Source organism: Zootoca vivipara, chromosome 3, assembly GCF_965207765.1.
Source record: "Zootoca vivipara chromosome 3, rZooViv2.hap1.1, whole genome shotgun sequence".
Taxonomy (NCBI): Eukaryota; Metazoa; Chordata; class Lepidosauria; order Squamata; family Lacertidae; genus Zootoca; species Zootoca vivipara.
Genome location: NC_142586.1, coordinates 96,602,990 through 96,613,365, shown reverse-complemented (window position 1 = coordinate 96,613,365; position 10,376 = coordinate 96,602,990).

The following is a 10,376-nucleotide window of genomic DNA, read 5'->3' as shown; positions in this document are numbered from 1 at the left end:
CCTGCCTAGAGGAGGAAGGGGGCTGGGCTTTGTTGGTGCCAGCAGCAGCTGCGCTTGAGTGGCCGCCATTTTAAGCAGCCCCTCTCCGGAGCCCTTTCACACACCGCTAATTGTCCCTCCACCGCCAGCCCCTGCCGCTTGCAAGACACAGGTAAGCAGCCACCAGGGCTCGTGGTGCTCTTGCATCATATTTTTTTTAAAAATATAGTCTGGCCCCCCCCCACAAGGTCTGAGGGACAGTGGACTGGCCCCCTGCTGAAAAGGTTTGCTGACCCCTGCTCTACAGGTTATCTTGCTTATCTGAGTGGAGGATGGAGCTGGGCGCCTGAGGGTGTGTAGTAACTAGCTTGCTGTACAAAGGTCAAGTTTTCAAGCATTGCTCTGCCTATTTTTCGCTCTGGCCCTATGCAGCACTGGCAAGGTTCCCCAGAAGGCAATGTGGCCCTCTGCCTGAAAGGGTCCCAGGAATCTCTTCCCACAAATATGGGCAAACAAACATAGAATTGTAGAGCTGGAAGGCCGTCTTCTTAAAACGCCGTCAGGAGCAGATGTTCTGTCTCAGAACAGGAGCTTGGGATCTTTGATCCACGGAGTCCCTTTTGAACAGCACATCTCATGATTTCAACTAGGGAAAACCAGATAGGGATGAAAATGTCTCCCTCCACAAGGAATGTCCATGCAGCATCCCATAAAAGGAAAGTGTTTCCGTACACCAACCATAAATGTAACCATATGTGGTTTCGCATACAGGTTCGGCTATCCAGAGAGGCCGTCCAAAGATACTGAGAAACTACACATGTTGACAGCCCTTTAAACCATAGTGGGAACAGAAATTGTCAAGCTGATACCTGTTTGGCATCATTTAAATTGAAATATGGACCATCTCCAGTCTTCAAAGTAGGGGGCTCCAGATGATAATGATGGATTAACAATGAAGGGGAAATGCCACAGCAGTCTGTTATTTAGATTCTACATTTGAGAAAGAAAGAAAGAAAAAATCATTGGGGGCACACAACGTTTTTCATAGACCTGTCAATTGAAGACAGCTGAGAAATGACAGTGCTGGGAATGTTACAACAACATGACATTTTACCTTCCCCACTCCACTCCCTGATCCCAACGTTTTGGGGGTTGGGGTTGGAGAGAAGCAAAGCATCTTTTGTTTTCCAGGCTGCCTCCACACTCTTGTAAAAACATATAAGAATTGTGTATTTTTAAACCATCAAGGATTGCAAGTTCAAAGAGCGGCACCCTTCACAGTCAATTTCTTATAGAATCACATGAGTGCCATTTACAAGGCAACTCTGCTGCTCAGAAGATTAATGTAGTGCCCTTTCAACTATGGATGCCATATTCAAATGTGGTTCCCATTAGAGTGATTTAACAGTATTCCAAGATCGAGCCGCACGAATCGGTGTTTTCAGTGGTTCAGTTCTGGAATCGGGTGTCTGCACCGTTCGGTCGTTTGAAGGAGCTATCCAGCTACGTAGCTTGCTCAGCTGTGCAGAAGGCTAGATTATCCCAACCACCTTCCTTTTCCTGATTCCTTGTTGTTTGTGTTCCGCAGCCCATTGGGGCATTCAGGGAAGTTGATTCACAGATTCCTCAACACCAAGCAGTTCTGAATGGTGAACAGGGGCAGCCTTGCAATGAGGCAAAGTGAAGCAGCTGCTTCGGGCAGTAGATGCCAAAAGGTACTGAGCAAGACAAACCTGTGTGTTTGTACCTGTCATGCAATACGTCCTGAAACACCTAATCTAGCATGCCCCCTCCAGTGCAGAGAAAGATGCTGAAGATTAATCAAATGCCAGCAGAGTTCAGCAAATCTGTCAATAGATGTACACACTATTTGGCCTGTAATTAGGGATATTAGGGATGGGGAATATGTCACTTTCAGTTTCTCCTTTTTCCAACCATCAGTTATTCACATTTCCACATCATCATCATCATCATTATGTTCCTTGTGGAAATGTATTAGGATTGCTGGGGGCAAGGGGTGAATTTCTCATGTTTTCATGCAAATTTGCCTCATATACACATTATTTGGCCTGTAATAAGGGATGGGACAGCATGTCAATTTCCATTTCTCATTTCTCCAGTCTTCAGGTCAGTTCACATTTCCACATCAGCCTATGGCTCTTCGTGAAAATGCACCAGCTTTTTAGTACAAATTTGTATGCAATTTTGCCCAATAGCCACATTTACCCACTAGTGCCTCTCTTCTATTCCTTTGCACTGAATTTGGGAATATAAGCAACCACAGTCTTTATGTTCTACTCTTGAAACACATGTGTTGTTTCTTTAAGTAGCCCCAAAACTGAATTTTCTAGCAATAAACATAAATTTACCACTGGAGGGTAGACCAATTCATTATTATTATTTTATTATTTATACCCCGCCCATCTGGCTGGGTTTCCCCCGCCACTCTGGGCGGCTTCCAACAAGTACCAAAATACATTAAAATATCACAGATTAAAAGCTTCCCTAAACAGGGCTGCCTTTAGGTGTTTTCTAAATGTCAGGTAGTTGTTTATCTCCTTGACCTCCGATGGAAGGACGTTCCACAGGGCGGGTGCCACTACCGAGAAGGCCCTCTGCCTGGTTCCCTGTAGCTTTGCTTCTCGCAGTGAGGGAACCGCCAAAAGGCCCTCGGCGCTGGATCTCAGTGTCCGGGCTGAACGATGGGGGTGGAGACGCTCCTTCAGGTATACTGGACCGATGCCGTTTAGGGAGTCTATCAATGGATGCTAGTCATAGTAATATGCTGCCTCCAGAGGTGTCATGTGTCCAAGTTCCTGTTGACCACACGTAGGGAGAGTGCTTTTGCCTTCATGCCCTGTTTGTGGGGCTTCCCGTAAACATCCGCTTGGCCCTTGATGGGAACAGGATTCTAGACTACACAAGTCTTTGGTCTGATCCAGTAGGGTTTTACTTATGTTCGTTGGCCAGGAAAGAACCATAAAACAATGGAAGTGCATCTAGAGTGAGTAACATTTCTGGCCAGAGGGCCGTATTCCCTCCTGGACAGCCTTCCAGGGGCCAGGTGGTGGTGGTGGGATTGGGGCAGAGGCAGAGGCAGAGGCAAAACAGCAATAGATAAACTTAAATCTGAAATCTCTCCCCCAAATGCTGCATTTACTCAAGTCTAATGCAGCATCGAATCTAATGCGCACCTCAATTTTCAGAACCTTGAAACAAAAAAAAAGTATTTGCTGGCGAATGTATATGTGCCATCGAATCTAATATGCGATTTAATTTTCACAACGTAATTTGGCCAAAAAAGGTGAGCATTAGATTCAAGCAACATTGAATACATAACGTTGTTTATGTAGGTAGCAACAACAGCTAGGATTCTATATGTACAGATGTTCCAACCAAAGAAGAACGGATAAGTAAGATAATGGACTATGCAGAACTGGCAAAATTAACAGCAAAATTAAGAGACTCTAATGACAAGCATTTTATGGAAGAATGGATGCCTTTTTTGGACTACTTGAAGAAATATTATAGTATGATGAACTCATGAGCAGGATTTGAGCTATGAGCAGCAGAAGTACTTAGATTATAGTACAGTGGAACCTTGGTTGTTGAATGCTTTGGAAGTCAAACGTTTCAGCTTTCAAACGCCGACAACCCGGAAGTGAATGCTTCCATTTTGAAATGTACCTCAGAAGTTGAACAGCACTGAGATCCAGCACCGAGGGCCTTCTGGCGGTTCCCTCATTGCGAGAAGCAGTCACCAACAGCTACATCAGTCAGTCAATCACTCATTTCCACCACCCTTCTGAGTGATACCCCTCCCCACCCTTTCTCTACATATAAGCGTCTGGGGACTTCTATTTCAGTGTATCTGAAGAAGTGTGCATGCACACGAAAGCTCATACCAAAATAAAAACTTAGTTGGTCTTTAAGGTGCTGCTGGAAGGAATTTTATTATTTTGTTGCTAGAAGTGAGGTTACAGGGAACCAGACAGAGGGCCTTCTCGGTAGTGGCACCCACCCTGTGGAACGCCCTCCCAGCAGATGTCAAGGCAATAAGCAATTATTTTACTTTAAGAAGACAACTGAAGGTGGCCCTGTTTAGGGAAGTTTTTAATGTTTGATGCTGTACTGTTTTTAATATTCAGTTGGAAGCCGCCCAGAGTGGCTGGGGAAACCCAGCCAAATGGGCGGGGTATAAATAATAAATTATTATTGTTATTACTACATTCTGTACTCAAAAGTGAGGGGTGGGGGGTGTCAATGTAAATATACAATCTGGGTAGGTAGCTGAACTGAGTGTGTCTCTGGTCTCTGCAGCTAATTCAGAAGGGAAAAAAGCAGTAATATAAGCCAGTGACAAAGTCCTCTGTAATGTAGTTAGCCATAAGTAATAAAAATAGGGGACAATGGGGTTTTTCTTTATAATCAAAGGGACCAGTTACTCAGCTTTTCCACTTCAAAGAACAGAAAGAGAAGACTTTTGTTACTCTGAGCAATGAAATGGGCAGGAAATGGAACTCTGTGGCTCAGCCAAGCATTAAGCCTATGAACCTGAGACAGATTTTTCCCTTTCCAGAAAATAGGGGTGGGGTGGGGGACTCCTCAAGAAAATAAAGGTAATCTTCTGTTCAGGTGGAAAGGCAATTTCTTTCACTCTTTGGAGGTCAATAAGATATAGAATGGCAGGTGCACGAAAACCAATCTCGTCGCGTTTTCAGCCTGAAGCTGGTCATTTTTTGTAAGAACGATATTGATCATTTAGAAACAAGACTTCTAGTCATGCTGTGGCTCGGTTGTTTCATCAAAGCGATTAGAAAAGAATTGTGTACATATATAGTCCAGGAAAAGGATACAGTCACTACACCTTGTGCATTGCCAGCACCCATTCTTCTCAATCAATCATTTGAGTATCCTGGTATTTTCAGTTACAGGTAGGTAGCTGTGTTGGTCTGGCGTAGTCGAAACAAAATTTAAAAAATCCTTCCAGTAGCACCTTAGAGACCAACTAAGTTTGTCATTGGTATGAGCTTTCGTGTGCATGCACACTTCTTCAGATACTAGAAAATACTGGTATTTTCAAGTATGTATATTTAGAATACATTGGATAGTGCACCAGAAAGCTACCCCCCCCCCATTATTATTATTCATCGCTTCTTTTATTATATAATCAGTGTTTTCCATTTTTAATTCCATCATTTCATGCACATTCCTTGCTTTCAGATGTCACTGGAAGAAAGCTCAGGACAACCATATGCAGGTTTGAAGGATTCCAATTCAAATCCTAGAAGTGGCAGTGGGCAATAGGGGATGGGGTCTGTTTTGATATTATATTTCATGCTCAGCATAATATTTAATTCAGTCTAACTGCCTTGGCTTTCCACTCCCACCCTTCATGCATTTATTCACTCTTCGTACGCTCATGATCTACACATCTTTGTACGACACCTTGTTTCATAGGTCAATTATTAACAGTGAATTAAATACTTCCCTTTAGTTTGTTTTAAATGCCCCTGCTTTTTGTGTAAGGTCAAACTGTTCCAAGACATTAGGTAAATACCAGTTCTTTGTTCGCTTTCTCCATGCACTATTTTTTCCTTTTCAATAATCCCCTTTACAGCAAAGAATCCATCAGTTATTATTTTCTTTCCACAGTGCTAGCACAACATATTCCCGGTGTCAGCTTGCACCAATATGGAAAAGCACCCATGTGATGGAAGCTAGTGTTGAACTGGGCCATCACAAAATGCATGGAATTAGTGCCACATAGAACGGTATTCCAGACCTGAAAGTAATGATTCTGAGATGAGCCTCCAGCCCAATTTAGACATTTTCTTTGTGGTGTGGGGCCCACTTTTTAATGACTCCGAACAATTCAGTATCATCAGCAAACTTGGACACCTCATGGCTTCTCTATAACTGTATAACATTTATGAACAAGTTAAAAAGCACAGGTCCCAATACCGGTATTAGGAGAGCAGCAATTTCACTTTTTTGTTCTTTGAGACCTCTCAGGTGAATGCCATCTGGACCCAGAGATTTGTCAGTTTTTATTTTGTCTTATTAGGCTAGAACTTTGTTTCTCATGACTATCATTTGCCTTAGTTTCTCAGACTCCATTCCTGCAAAAGTTAATTCAGGTACAGGGCTCTGCCCTTTATCTTCTGCTCTAAAGACAGATGCGAAATAATAATAATAATAATAATAATAATAATAGTTCAACATCCCTGCCATCTCCTTATCCTCCAAGGGTTCATATAGCTCCCTGGAGGGTCTCCTACTACTAATATGTTTAAAGAATTGGTGGTGGTTGATCAATAGGTTTTTAACATCCACATCCAAACAGTCCTGATTTTCAATGGGGCTCTTTCTTCTTTCCATCCCTGATTTTCTCAGGACATCATGGAATTACAGAAGCCATCCTGGCTTCTGATTGGTTCCTGGAATGTTCTGTTTTGGTGCCATATTCTCACATGAGTCGGCTGGTTTGGCCCTAAGATTCAGGCATGTCTAAAGTCCATTTCGGGGGCTTAATCCGGCCCGCCAGTTGGTTCAATCTGGCCCCTGTGGCAGTTTATTTCCTGGGGTAAAATCCTGAAAAAAACCTCAATAACTTCAATCAACAACTTCAACCCTAAAAAAAAGCTCAAAGCTCAACAACTTCAATCCTAAAAAAGGTTAACAACTTTGCTTGGTCAGCACTCACGGCCCTTCACTTCATCAAATCTGGCCCTCTTTGAAAAAAGTTTGGACACCACTGCAAGTTCACAGAGATAGAGGAAAGCAAGGTCATTGAAGGGCCGTGACTCAATGGTAGAGCATCTGCCTTGCATGCAAAACATCCCAGGTTCAATCTCCACCATCTGCAAGAAGAGTTGGAGGAGCCTGAAACCCCAGAGAGCTGCTACTGGTTAGTGCAAACAGCACTGAGCTAGATGGGCCAATGGTCTGACTCAGTATAAGGCAGCCTTCGAAGTTCCTATTCATACGGCTAGGTTTTCAAACCCTTTCTCCTCCCCGAAATAAACCACTCCTTCCCAATTAACAGGGAAACTGTTATGTACTGAGCTGAATCCTAGAACAATAGGATTCAGAATCAGCGGGAGCTACCCAATCCAACTCCAGGTGGAAGTGAATCCGCAACCTGATTGGCCTGCTGGAGCAGCCAATCAGGCGGCTGGCAGAAGTGAATCTGCTACCTGATTGGCCTGTAGGAGCAGCCAATCAGGCTGCAGGCAGAAGTCAATCCACAATATAATTGGCCCACAGGTGTAGCCCTGAAGTAGCCAATCACGCAAGGCCCATTGTGTAAATAATGTATATAAGCAGATGGTTTTGGGAAAAGAGCCATTCGTCTTCTCTTCTTCTCCTTGATGAATATGAGCTGAATAAAGAGCATGAAATTCACTCTCGACTCCGAGTATATTTCAGAAACATTTGGCGGTGACATAATATAAAGCGAAGGAATTTTACAATTTGACTGCAGAATGAGATGAAAGGAAGCAAGTTGGACAGGAAAGGCCTATTGTTGAAACATCTGTAAGTCTTGCTGAAGATTTCCACCCCCTGCTTTTGATCCAGCGCCTCTGAAATCCAGTTCCATTGCTGCAGCCAAAAAGGGAGATACTGGCTAAGAAGCAAAGTGCTCGATATTCATACTAGATTTGCAAATTAGCATAGATGGCCCTGCCGTTCTGTGACACTGTTAACAGAGTGCAGCTTTAAATAATCTCCCATATGCTAAATAGCTCTGCCAAATTTCCTTTGCCATTCATCAAGCGAGGCAAGCTGTTATTTTAAGGGGAAGAAACACGGGCCCTCGTGCAGTTGCTGGCTTCAGATTTGGGGGTGGGGTTTCAGACATGGCATCCTAAATGCCCCCTCCCCAATCTTACGTTCTTAATTCTCTTAGGCCGCAACTGACATTCTTGGATAGTTTATGCAAAGTGGAAATGAGAAGACTCCTGCTGGACTCCCAGCAGGCAGGAGAAGAGGAGCAACTCCAGGGCAGGTAAAACTATTGCCATCTCTTCCTGCTCTGCATTTGCCTGCTGCTGTATTTGCAAGAGAAGAGATTTGGATCTCATGACCACTTCAGGAAGGAGTCTGTTGCCTGAGCCGTCGACTCCACAACATCTATCAATGCAGCCATATCCATGACGAACCTCTCAGGTAACTGACCCTGATGGCCTCAGGTTGCCCGGCACTTCAGCTCTCTGGGCAACAGCAGTTCATCAGCTTTCCTCACAGGGGGTGCTAGCCCCAAACTTCTCTAATGCACAAGAGAAGCCACGAGCCCTCTTAAGACACCTGCAGCATTTGACGTATCAGAAGGAGGACTCCAGAGGATTGTTCCCCCCCACACAGTGCAAGAGAGAGCGATAATGTCTGCATTTCAGTCTAGTTCCGAAAAAAATGAAAGGATATTGAACTATTTGCACCCGAGTAAGATAAATGGGCAACAGCTGAAATGTGAGACCTGGCACCAGAGGGCTTTCGCCAACAGACCAAGGAAAAGGGTATGGAGCAAGCAGGAATGAAATTACATGCCTCGTCTGTCTGCACTACACGAGGATCTGAGGCCGACAAGCCCAGGATGATAGATCAAGTAATTCATCACTGTAAGGGAGGCAGCTCAGAGAAAACACTTGACATTCTGAAAGATATGCAACACATTGGTCAACTGCCCTGAATAATATTTTACCACTTAGTGGAATTTAATTACATACTCCTCGAAAATCATTACGTGCCGCAGTCGTTTCAACAGGGCCTTTCTGGAATTGTCCTGATCTTTATCAGTAGATTGAAATGCTCCTGAGCGATGGTAAACAGATTCCTTGTTTTTAGTGATCTGCCCTTGGCCAGACATGTTGTTAAAGGGCAACTGAAAAGGCAGATGAGGTTTAAAACAAAATCCTCCCCAAATATGTGCAGCAGTGGAAGAATTCTCATTGCATAACCATTCATATTAGTATCTGCCTAGGGCCTTATGAAGATTAGCTCCATGCCTCCAGGAGTGGCATTTATTGAATATAATACACTGTGTCCTGTAAAGCACCAACACTTTAAATTGAGCTTGGAGCCTGTGTAGATCCTTTAGGACTGGTGTTATATGATCCCAGCGGCTGCTCCCAGTCACCAGTCCAGCAGCGATGTTCTGGATTACAGTGGTACCTCTACTTACGAATAACTCTACTTACGAATGTTTCTACTTACGAATGGAGCTCCGTCCGCCATCTTGGATGCGGTTTAGATAGGATTTTTTCTACTTACGAATTTTTAGATAGGGTTGCTTCAACTTACGAATTTTTTCTCCCAATGCATTCCTATGGGATTCGACTTACAAATTTTTTCGACTTACAAATGTGCATTCGGAATGCATTAAATTCATAAGTAGAGGTACCACTGTAGTTGTAGTTTCCACGTCACCTTTGAAGGTAGCCCCACGTAGACAACTGCATTGCAATAGTCCAAGATGAAGATAACCAGCACATGTACTGCTCCAGTAAGGCAGTAGGCAGGCAGGTAGGGTCTCAGCCGGCATACCAAATGGAACTGCTGTGAGTTAAGAATGACCCCCAGGCTGCGCACCTGGTCTTTCAGGGGATGAATCGATATGAAGTTCATATACCATGCAGACCTTCCCACAAGCTTGCTCCTTCTCAGTATGATGATCCCCGACCCAACCAAATCAGCCTTCTGCTCCGCCAAAAGCCTTGAGAGGAAGAGATGGGATTGGCATTGAAAGCTGAACCATGTTCAAGGTAGAGGGCGTTCCACAGTTTGGGTGCCACCACTCAAAAGGCCCTGGATTGAGTCAATAAATCATGGGCTGCACTCACAGGTGGAATAACAAGAACAGTTTTCTTGGCATATCTTAAAGCCCAGGTAAGATAATATGTGGAGAAGCACTCCTTCAGGTAAGTGCCTAAGTCGTTTAGGGCTTTATATGTCAGCAGTAAAACCGTGGATTGGGCCTGGCAGCATATAGGCAGCCAGGGCAAGTTCTTCAAAGCTGGTTACATTGTTTGAGTGACTGAACTGGTCAAATCTCTGGGAGCCATATTCTGCATCAGCTGCAGCTTGTGGACCACTTTCAAGGGCGGCCCCATGTAGAGAAGATTACAGTAATCTAATGGGGAGGCTACCAGAGCATGGATAACTACGACTAGGCTATGTCTATTCAGAAGCTGATGGGCATGGGCAAACCAACCAGAGCTGGAAAAAAAAGCAATCCATGTCACTGGCACCACTTGGGCCTCTAGTGTGAAACCTGGATCATGGAGCGCAACCAGACCACAGACCTGTTCCTTCAGCCAGGTCACCTGGACAATTCTTGGGGCAGAAAACCATCAACCCACACCACCTGTGTCAAGTCAGGATTTAGTTTCAGCTTG